At 37.0% G+C, this 9332-nt stretch overlaps 1 long non-coding RNA gene across 1 annotated transcript in view; it reads left to right on the top strand.

Moving 5' to 3' along the window:
* The window catches only part of LOC109029364 (uncharacterized), a 45390-nt gene extending 36389 nt beyond the window's left edge, over positions 1–9001 (top strand). The window contains exons 3-6 of the long non-coding RNA XR_002008426.2: positions 3395–3502; positions 5699–5843; positions 7499–7587; positions 8537–9001. This is a non-coding gene — a long non-coding RNA (uncharacterized lncRNA). The remainder of the gene's footprint in view (positions 1–3394; positions 3503–5698; positions 5844–7498; positions 7588–8536) is intronic.
* The last annotated feature ends 331 nt before the right edge of the window (positions 9002–9332 follow it).

Genomic DNA, 9332 nt, shown 5'->3' on the forward strand with positions numbered 1-9332 from the left:
CTGAACAGCATCCACCTTCAGTGACAGTTCCGCTTATGCAGTGGTGTGGTGGAGCCTCTTAGCACTGCCTCGTGAGATGCCATTGTGTGCATGTCTTCTCAATTTTGTTTTCGGTGAAGTCTCATGGTGAGAGCGTTTACACCATGGAAATTGGCAAATGCTATAAATCAGGGCTGCTTCTATCCCCAGCTGTGCCCACAGGAACTACTCAGACAAGCCTGATCTCTTCTTTAAAAGACAAGACTAGAAACTAAAGACACCAGGCTGGGCATGATGGCTCACACCTGTAATCCCAGCACTTTGAGAGGCCGAGGCGGGTGGATCACCTGAGGTCAGGAGTTCGAGACCAGCCTGGGCAACATGGTGAAACTCTGTCTCTACTAAAAGTCCAAAAAAAAAAAAAAAAAAAAAAAGCCAGGCGTGGTGGTGTGTGCCTCTAATCCCAGCTACTGGGGAGGCTGAGGAAGGAGAATCACTTGAACCTGGAAGTCAGAGGTTGCAGTGAGCCAAGATCATGCCACTGCACTCCAGCATGGGCAACAGAGTGAGATTCTGTCTCAAAAGAAAGAAACTAAAGACACCATTGCACCTGAGCAGCCATACCAGGGCATAGAAGCCAGTTCTTCCAGCCTGAAGTTTATAGTCCTAGGTGTACATATGGCTGTACATTGTTTTGTAATATCACATACATCTTAAACTACATATACGAATACTTCAAATGTACTAAGCGTTTTTAGATTTATTCTTTCTCTCTTGCTTTGCTATAGAGCTGTTCAGGAGTTCACCCAAGAGAGTGGAGACTACCTCTTCCTGATTTCCTTGTACAAATTTTATGTAGCTTGACCTGTGATTTATGGACAGGAAAGCTGTCTGCATAGTTACACTCTTACCAACTGATGTGTATAGCGTGTCTCCCTTCAAGTTTAAAGAATATTTTTTTCTGTCTTTTAATAGGCTTACTCTCCTTTATAACTCTGCACTTTTTCCTATTGCAGCAGTGGAGAGTGATACTTCCAATGGCTGTTGTTTTACTGCAACTACTACTTGCCATCGATTGAGTGCACCTGGCACTTTCTATGCACCCATTTCATTTAATCCTCTTCACCATCCTTTTAGTTAGAAAATATGATGTCCGTTTGTCAGATGAAGAAAGAGGACCTGAGAAGTTAAGACACTTTAGTCACATACCCGATTGGTCTCAGATGTCAGTTCAAATCTCTGACCATACCATGCTTAATTCAAATGCTTAACCATTAAGCCACGTTGCAGGAAGAAAAATTCTTTTCTGATAGTGAGGGCTTCCAGAAGCCATGGCAGCCACAAGGGCCTTGGTGACCAGGAATCAGGCTTTTTTACTGTGTGCCTAGGAGAATGCATTACCATTACCTTTAAGGGACTGTGGGAGAATAAAGGCCAAGGTGCATATGGACACACAGGGGACCTTGCTCTAGAGATCTTACAGCCTCTGAAACCTCACAGGTGAACATACTTGGTAGTTCTAGTAAAATGCCACTGAGAATTCCCAGATTGAGGCAGGGTCCTCAGATTGAGAAAAGTTATAACCAAATTTTTCCAAGTTATGCCTCGTCCTGAAGCCCTGGGGCTTTAAGAACAACAGTAACAAACTATTTAGGCATTTCTAAGACTTGTAAGTAGGAAAAGAATTATTTCAGAGATGGAATCTAAACATACAATTGTGGGGGAAAAATGCACTTTGTGAATACCTCGAATATTGTAGCATAGATAAATGACTCGAGGATCAAAAATGCATGAAACATGCTTGCAGAAGGACCCGATTACAATAGCAAATAAGGCTTAAGGAACTGATGCCATTTTGTGAATTGGGTGTGTAACATGGCAAAGCTATCTCCTTTTATAATGTCATGTTTGTGTATATTCACACTTATGCATGGACATGCATCTATTATAGTAACTCGGTAAAATAACCAGAGGCTATAGAAATTCCTGCCTAGACTTGGGTTTTTAGACATGCTTTCTTTATTCTCAACACCCGTGCACATGAGAAACTGCAGCTCAAGCACAGACTTGGCAGGCAGAGCCTGTTCACTGTTTTCTTAAACGCTCTTCCTTTCTGTACAGTGGTACCTATTTTAGGGGCACTAAGCAGCCTCACACTCGCCTCTTAGGCTTCTGAAGGGTATTGAGTACTTGTTTGGAGCACATAATTTATGCTGTGCTGAAAAATAGCTGAGACTGTAATGGTGCCCAGAGAATCCAAGTTCTCTGAAGACCAAGATCACATTAATATGCAGTATTTCATTTACAAACCCCTTCTAAGTAGGTTTGAGAGGATAATGCCTTGTTTGAATAATAATATAGCACATTTTACTTTTCAAAGTGCTTTCACATAAATCATCCATCTCATTTTATTTTTGAAACAATGAGGGAGATAAGGCCAGGATTATTACCTATAGGGAATCAAAAGCTCAGAAAGGTCAAGTGATTTACTCAAAGTCACATTGCAAGTTCTCTGTAAAGCTGAGATGAGAAGCTGTGATTCTCCCATTCCCAGCTCAGCTGGGTCTTTTTAAAAGCATGTTAGGACCCACAGCTTCATGGGTGGAATACTGAAATTCTCAGGCCCAGCCTCTTGCCTCTAAGTGTTCCATTTCTATACTTTGCTTTTAGCATCATTTAGATGTTGTGGTCTTATAAAATGGTAATAAATTTTAAATAAAAGTGTATAATTTAATCTTTTCTTTTAGGAAATGACTTTAGAAATTCAATCTGAAAGCATTATCAGTTTCCTGAGCTAAATTTACAAAATTGGATGCAAGTTGCATATGACAGTGATTCTTGATATTTGTTTTTCATCCTTATGTTTAATCATAGGCATGGGTTTGAGTTTTATGTGAGATAACTAATGGGAAAGCACTTTGTAATTTTGAAACATTGTGATAGTAAGAGCTGACATGACAGTGTCAGAAATTATTTAATTAATTTAGTTTAACAGTTTCAACTTGTTAGAAATGGTATTTTGACTTGTTCACATAGTATCTGTGCTTAGTCCCTTTTTTATAAATTTCATTTTCTAATTCCTTTAAATACATACATTCATGTTATTTTATATAATATGTGATTAAATTTATGTGTATACACGTATATAAATTACTATTTTTGTCTTTATTAAATTCTCATACGTACTGGGATTCTCTCACTTCATTTTCTAGTTTTTAAAATATTCTTAAAGCTTATGGGAAATGTTCCAATTAATTCACTCTGGCACCATGATCTGTCTATAACTTCAAAGGGCTATGCTTAAAATCCAAAAGCCATAAACTAAAGGTATTTTATGGAATTTACTTGACATTTCAGAGGAAAACGAAGGCATTACAAAACAAGCATATTAAGTATATGATTCACATCCCAACAGCTCAAAGGCAGGGAAGACTGAGGAAGCTAAGTTACTGGCCATATGTTTAATAAATATAAGCTTAATGGCAGTGAATGTATTAATGTCAGCGAAGACAAGTCTATGAAGGTATGTAGTCCAGTGTGAACACTATCTGGCATGTACTGATCTTTCTGTTCATAAGAATCTTAACCATGCCAATCTTCATGATTGTTTTAGCTCTACTATGCAATAGGTAAGTGTCAGCTTTGGGACAGATACCATAGTAACAGTAGACTTACAATTACAGTAGAATCAAAATATATCTTTGTCAGCCAAGTATTTGACAAGATCTTGGTATATCCTTGTGTATATTAAAGAAAGCCAGGCTGGATGAGAACATATTTGGAGACTGAAAACCCACATTCCAAGATTGTTGATTAGCTAAATGAAATTCTGAATTTTTGCACCACTGAATTCTTTCATTGGCCATGAATGTAATACTTTATCAAAGTTTTGGATGAGAACATTGAGGGCAGGATTATTCCCGGTCATTCCAGATGACCCAGAGCACTGAGGATCACTTTCACGACAGAAGAACCAAGAATACAAAACCACCTCAACAGATTATAACCAAGTAGTGACATTTACCCAGGATATTAGTAAACTTCCCCACATTGATTCAAAAAATAAATTGTGTAGATAAACATTGCATTTGAACAATACAAATGTTCTAAGATATTTATACTTTTTGTCATCTTTTTCTGCCACAAATGAGCTGTATATTCTGGCCAAAAATACCTAGGTAAATACGGTGTTTCTCTATTTTACTTTGAATGTAAGACTCAACTTCAGTATCTAAGTGTTAGTGAGTATATTTTTATAAGTACTGTTGTTCCAAATCACTTGCTGTCAGTTTAATTCTGTAAATGCATGACAGGTGCCTAATCTGATTTAAGCATCACAGAACATTCCAGGAAAAAGGAAATGAATAAGATGTCATCTCTGACCTCCAAGGTTTAATGGAGAAGGCAGGCCCCCAAAGCAATCAGTGCAAAGACACTTACAAGAAGGGTGCTGTGGCTACCTAGCTATCAGCTGTGACAGTTGTTCTTGGATTTTCATTTTCATATACACCTCTTTTACCTGAAAGATGTCCCTTGCCCCTTTTTAACTTTGCCATTTAGGAGTAAGGCAGTGAGCTATTCTCACACCACTGTGAAGTCATCAGTCCATCTCTCCCTGACTAATGGCTATAAAGCAGCAAGAGTTTCCTAATTGGCATTTCAAAGAACACTAGGGATCAATTACACATAAAATGTTTATTTATAAAACTGTCATAAACTACAGGTTCAATTTGTTTGACTTTCTGGTAATTAGCACAGACTTACAATAGAGAAAGTTAGGTTACACCAAATACTTTTATTCTTGTTATTTCTACAGGAAAGAATCAAAGCACACAAACAAAACAAAAAAAGTAATAGCAGCATATTCTTCCCGGTGGGAGCAAGAGAAGAAAAGAGTACTCTACCTATCCCCTTTGCCTTCATCTTCTTTCTAAAAGCAAATATGCATTCTCAATCAAGCACATTTGCATTTGGAAATAATTTCCTTGTTGTTTAAAAGGCCTCACTTTTACTCATCTTGCTCAAAGAACACAGGTGTATCAAAACACTTTAGGTTATTCCCAAATTGTTTTTCCCAGATTGTTTTCTTCAGAACACTAGACCTGAGGGAATTCAGTGGTAAAGGGGTACAAAACTGTTATTAGGCAAGTTTTCCCTCTCTTAGAAATTCACAAGACACTTTCCATATTAGAGTCTTATCCCTTGGTTTAACCAACTATGTTCTGACATTATGTGTTTCCTTGTGGTATTAATTATTTAGTTTTATTGCTTCCAGAAGCTTAGTGTTACTACTATTGACAATATCTACTTTACTAAGGGAGAGATTATAGAGAGGCCAAAACACCTCAAAATTTAGAATGGGAAGAGGACATGAGGAAAGTGTGTGTGTGTGTATGTGTATGTGTATGTGGGTGTGTCTTGGGGAAAAACTGAGACACTGTGAGAAAATATTATAATTGAGGTTTTCTTAAATTAGCATTTAGGACCACTAAATAAATAAATTTCACTGTTCACAGAAATTTTAAGAACACATGATCTAATTAAAAACAACTTAAACTAAATTATTCCTTTGGCAGATAAGTTCACGTGGTTACAAATTTTCTGGACTCATGAAATGTATAATATGTAGTATTATTTTAAACAGGTCAACATCACTGTAGAAAGATACTAAACCTTAGAAACCTGTGAAGTGGGAAACACTAATATCCCAATTTTACAGTTAAACAGGCACAGAGAGGCTAAGAGTCTTGCCAAAGGCCACAGAGGAAGGAAGAGACTAAATCTGGAACAAACTTTCTATTCTCCAATTCCAGAAGAAACCACTAAACCATGCTTCCTCTTGTCATGGAAGCTTAAAATATTTGGTATGGTCATCTTGCCTTTTTTTTTCTTTCCAATGACTGTATAAAGGCTTTCGAGATGGTAGTGGTCAAGCTGTCCCTTTCTTTTGCAGCCTTCTCTATGCTTGTCTCCTTGGTGGTGCAGCAGCAGCTTATATTTTCTTTGCTTGGCTTAGGAAGCTCCCTTTGAGGGTTTCTGAATCCCTGGCCTGTTGGTGATGTTTGATGCAACAATCCTCTTTACCTGCAACCCACATCACTGACCTTGGAGCTCAATGAACTTTTCATTTACATGCACAGTCAAATTAAATTTGCCTGGCCTTTGAAAACTTACATCTGTTGAGTGTATAATTTGTATTGCCATTTGTTCCACAGATGTGTAACAAGACAAATACCTGTCCAGGCTTATAAGGGATTCAGAAATGCTTACGTTAATCATGCTGGTGGAAAGAGGTTAAGGGCGATACAATAAATCAGTCTCCAAATGGTTTCACTTGGAATGGCCTGGGAGAACAGGGTTATTTTTATCCTAGGATGCTTTTAATTTGAATCAAAAATACTTTACCACATGTTCTGCCACAAGTTCAAAAGGATTGGTAACAAACATTTAATCTTTTTCTTTTCGGATTGGCGCTAAGCCCTCATCAAAAAGCGTATGCAGTCAGGCAGCTTATCTCCACTGAGCTGCTTCCCTTAATGTGTTCCTAATTATAATCGTATATATGGCTCACTGTGGCTGATTGAACAATATGGCAGTAATTTCTTTACAGGCCTCCCTGCTCTTTGAACTGTTGAGTACAGAGGGCTAGAACAGAACCAGATCAATGGGATTTGAGTGCTGGCAAATCAAGCCAGATGCGATCTTTAGAGAATGAGTTTCCAGCTGTTTCCCAGAAAGGGACTTCAACAGACAGCTGGGGACCTTATCATTATCATCATGATCATCATCATCATTCCCAGTAAATACACTCACAACTCTTTACAAAACGTGCAACCATTCTCATCTCTTCCTAAATCATTACCCACCATAAAGTCTCCCAAATGCTTTGAAACTGTGACTGTGTAAAACAGATAAGCCTGTGACTGATGATGTGGGAATGGAAACATAATAGTATTATATTGACACTATATATTTGTCAGTGCTGCAAGATGTGCAGCTGAAAGCAATGTCCAAAATTTATTTTTAAGATACCAAATACTCACAACATTTAGATAACATAATCCTCATTTTCTTGGTCAAAATGGCATGTTATTGCTTTGTGCATACATCTTTGTGTCCTCCACATCACTATCACCATGTCTTGTTTGAGGCAGTATCCAATAAATGTTCGTAGGAAGAATAAGTGCTTGCTGTGCATAGAGCCTTGTGCTGTGGGGGAAGACAGCAAGCTTAATACATCCAAAGGAAGTTGCTGTGGCCCTATAAAAGGCTCCCAATTAAAGAGACCCTAATATATGAATTTAAAATGATAATTACTTTGAACAATTTAAGGATCATTAAAATGAAAGAAAATGTCCAACAGCAGAGGGACTCACAAGCTTTCCCAAATTCAACTGACCGAGTTAGCTGGTCTATGTGAAATAATTTATGCCACCTTCAAAAGCCTACCTCATAAAAATTCTTCCTCTTTAGCCTGCTCTGGGGTTCCTAAGTCCTGCTCTTGGCCTCCCTTTTTCAGGACTGTCTGTGGATCCAGGGAGGAATTTCAGAAGAGCCAGGATTAGTCAATCAAATTAAACTCAATATCACCCAAATAAAGTTGGTCAGGTAAAATAAAGAAGTTGACACGGGAGGTGAAGGTCAGGAGAATGAGAATATTGAGTGATCCTGAGATATGGGAAATGACGAGCAAGTCTAGGGATCTGTTTGGTTTTTGTTTATTTGTTTGGTTTGAGCAGTGCTCATAGAAGAGGAAATCTGAAAGAAGGAGCAGAGTAGGGTGGACATGGAAGAGACACAGTCTACATGACTTTGTTCATACTTTGCTTAAAAGATTTTCTCTAATTTATTTCAACTTTTATATTTCTTAGTAAATTCCTTGAAGATAGGAACCACCAATGATCTTTTGCTCATTACTTATTCTTAGCACTTGAAAAAAAGCAAATACAAAATATTTATTTTTTAACCTTTGTATCATTACTGTATCATAGTAGATTCTCAATAAATATTGGAGTAATAAGTAACTATTTACAATTTTAATTTTAACTATCCTCAACTGAAAAACTCTTCTGGACATTTTAAACTCTGGTTCTCAAACAAAACAAATTAAAAATCTTTTAGAGCTAAAAGTGTATTATAAAATAAAAATGTCTTTCAAAATAGACCTAGAGTGTGCAGCTGATGAATAGCGAATATTTAGTTATATGTACTCAGCTAAACTAAAAGTTCTAGGAACTGTATCATTTTCTATGGGAACAGAGGTAAATAATTTATTTTAATCTGGTATGTATATGTATATAAAACTACATCAGTATTACCTGCATGTGATTAAAATCACACAACATGTCTTGAAACTATTTTTCCTCAGGTAAGACAGATAGTAAACATGAATTATTTGGATCTGCGCTCTCTAAATATATTTGATTACTCTCTTTTATCAGTTAAAAATTACAAGAAAAACTTTTGAGCATGCACCCTCAATATATGTATATTTATTCATGAATTGTATATATACTACTACTATTTGTATTAATATTCAATTTCCTCTTTGCTTTAGATCAAAATACATTTAAATGAGAATTAAAATGCCATTTGTCCATCACCTAATGGCTCAATTTGCTCCTGCCTTGGGTGTGCACACCCTGCTCTGGAACAGACCAGAGCTCTAAAGAAGTGACTGGAAGTTGTGAATGTCATTATTATGAAGCTTCAAATTTGCTCTCCTCTTTAGGACACAGACATGGCATTAGAGAAGGGCAGAAAACTGCACTTGGCTGTGCATAGAGAACGCTAGAGACCTCTTGTGCAAGAGAGGGGACTAGGTTGCGTAGTGTAATGAGAGAAGCATGGGTTTTGAGACCGCTACAATGTCTGTTTCTTCTTGGCCAACATTTCAGTAAGAGTAGTAAGCATATCTCCACAATAGGGTTAAGAGAACCAGTGTCTTCTGAAAAACACATGAAATCATCGTAACCCTGCTAAGTCTGTGCTTTGCAAAAATTAAAAGTAAAACTAATTTTCACTATGACTCTGTTATTCTTCCTTGTTCCTAGGCCACAGGGGGTGAGAAAATTTCAGTTAAGAGTTGGATAAATCAGAGTAAGTTGTTACTTCTGAGGATCAAGGGCAAATAATTGGATCAGGGATGGGTAAACAGAGGGTTTCAATTCTGCATATTATATTTCAGTGAGTAGGTACAGAGATGATTGTTTTATATCCTTTCCTTCTTATTGAATCTCCTTTTTTTAAGTGAATAATGAAAAATAGTAGAGATTATACTGGAAATATTTTTAAGAAATTTAGAAAAGTCCTAGGATTGGGTTTACTACAATACTTTAAATAATAAGGTTAAT

Source organism: Gorilla gorilla, chromosome 14, assembly GCF_029281585.2.
Source record: "Gorilla gorilla gorilla isolate KB3781 chromosome 14, NHGRI_mGorGor1-v2.1_pri, whole genome shotgun sequence".
In the NCBI taxonomy this organism is placed as follows: domain Eukaryota; kingdom Metazoa; phylum Chordata; class Mammalia; order Primates; family Hominidae; genus Gorilla; species Gorilla gorilla.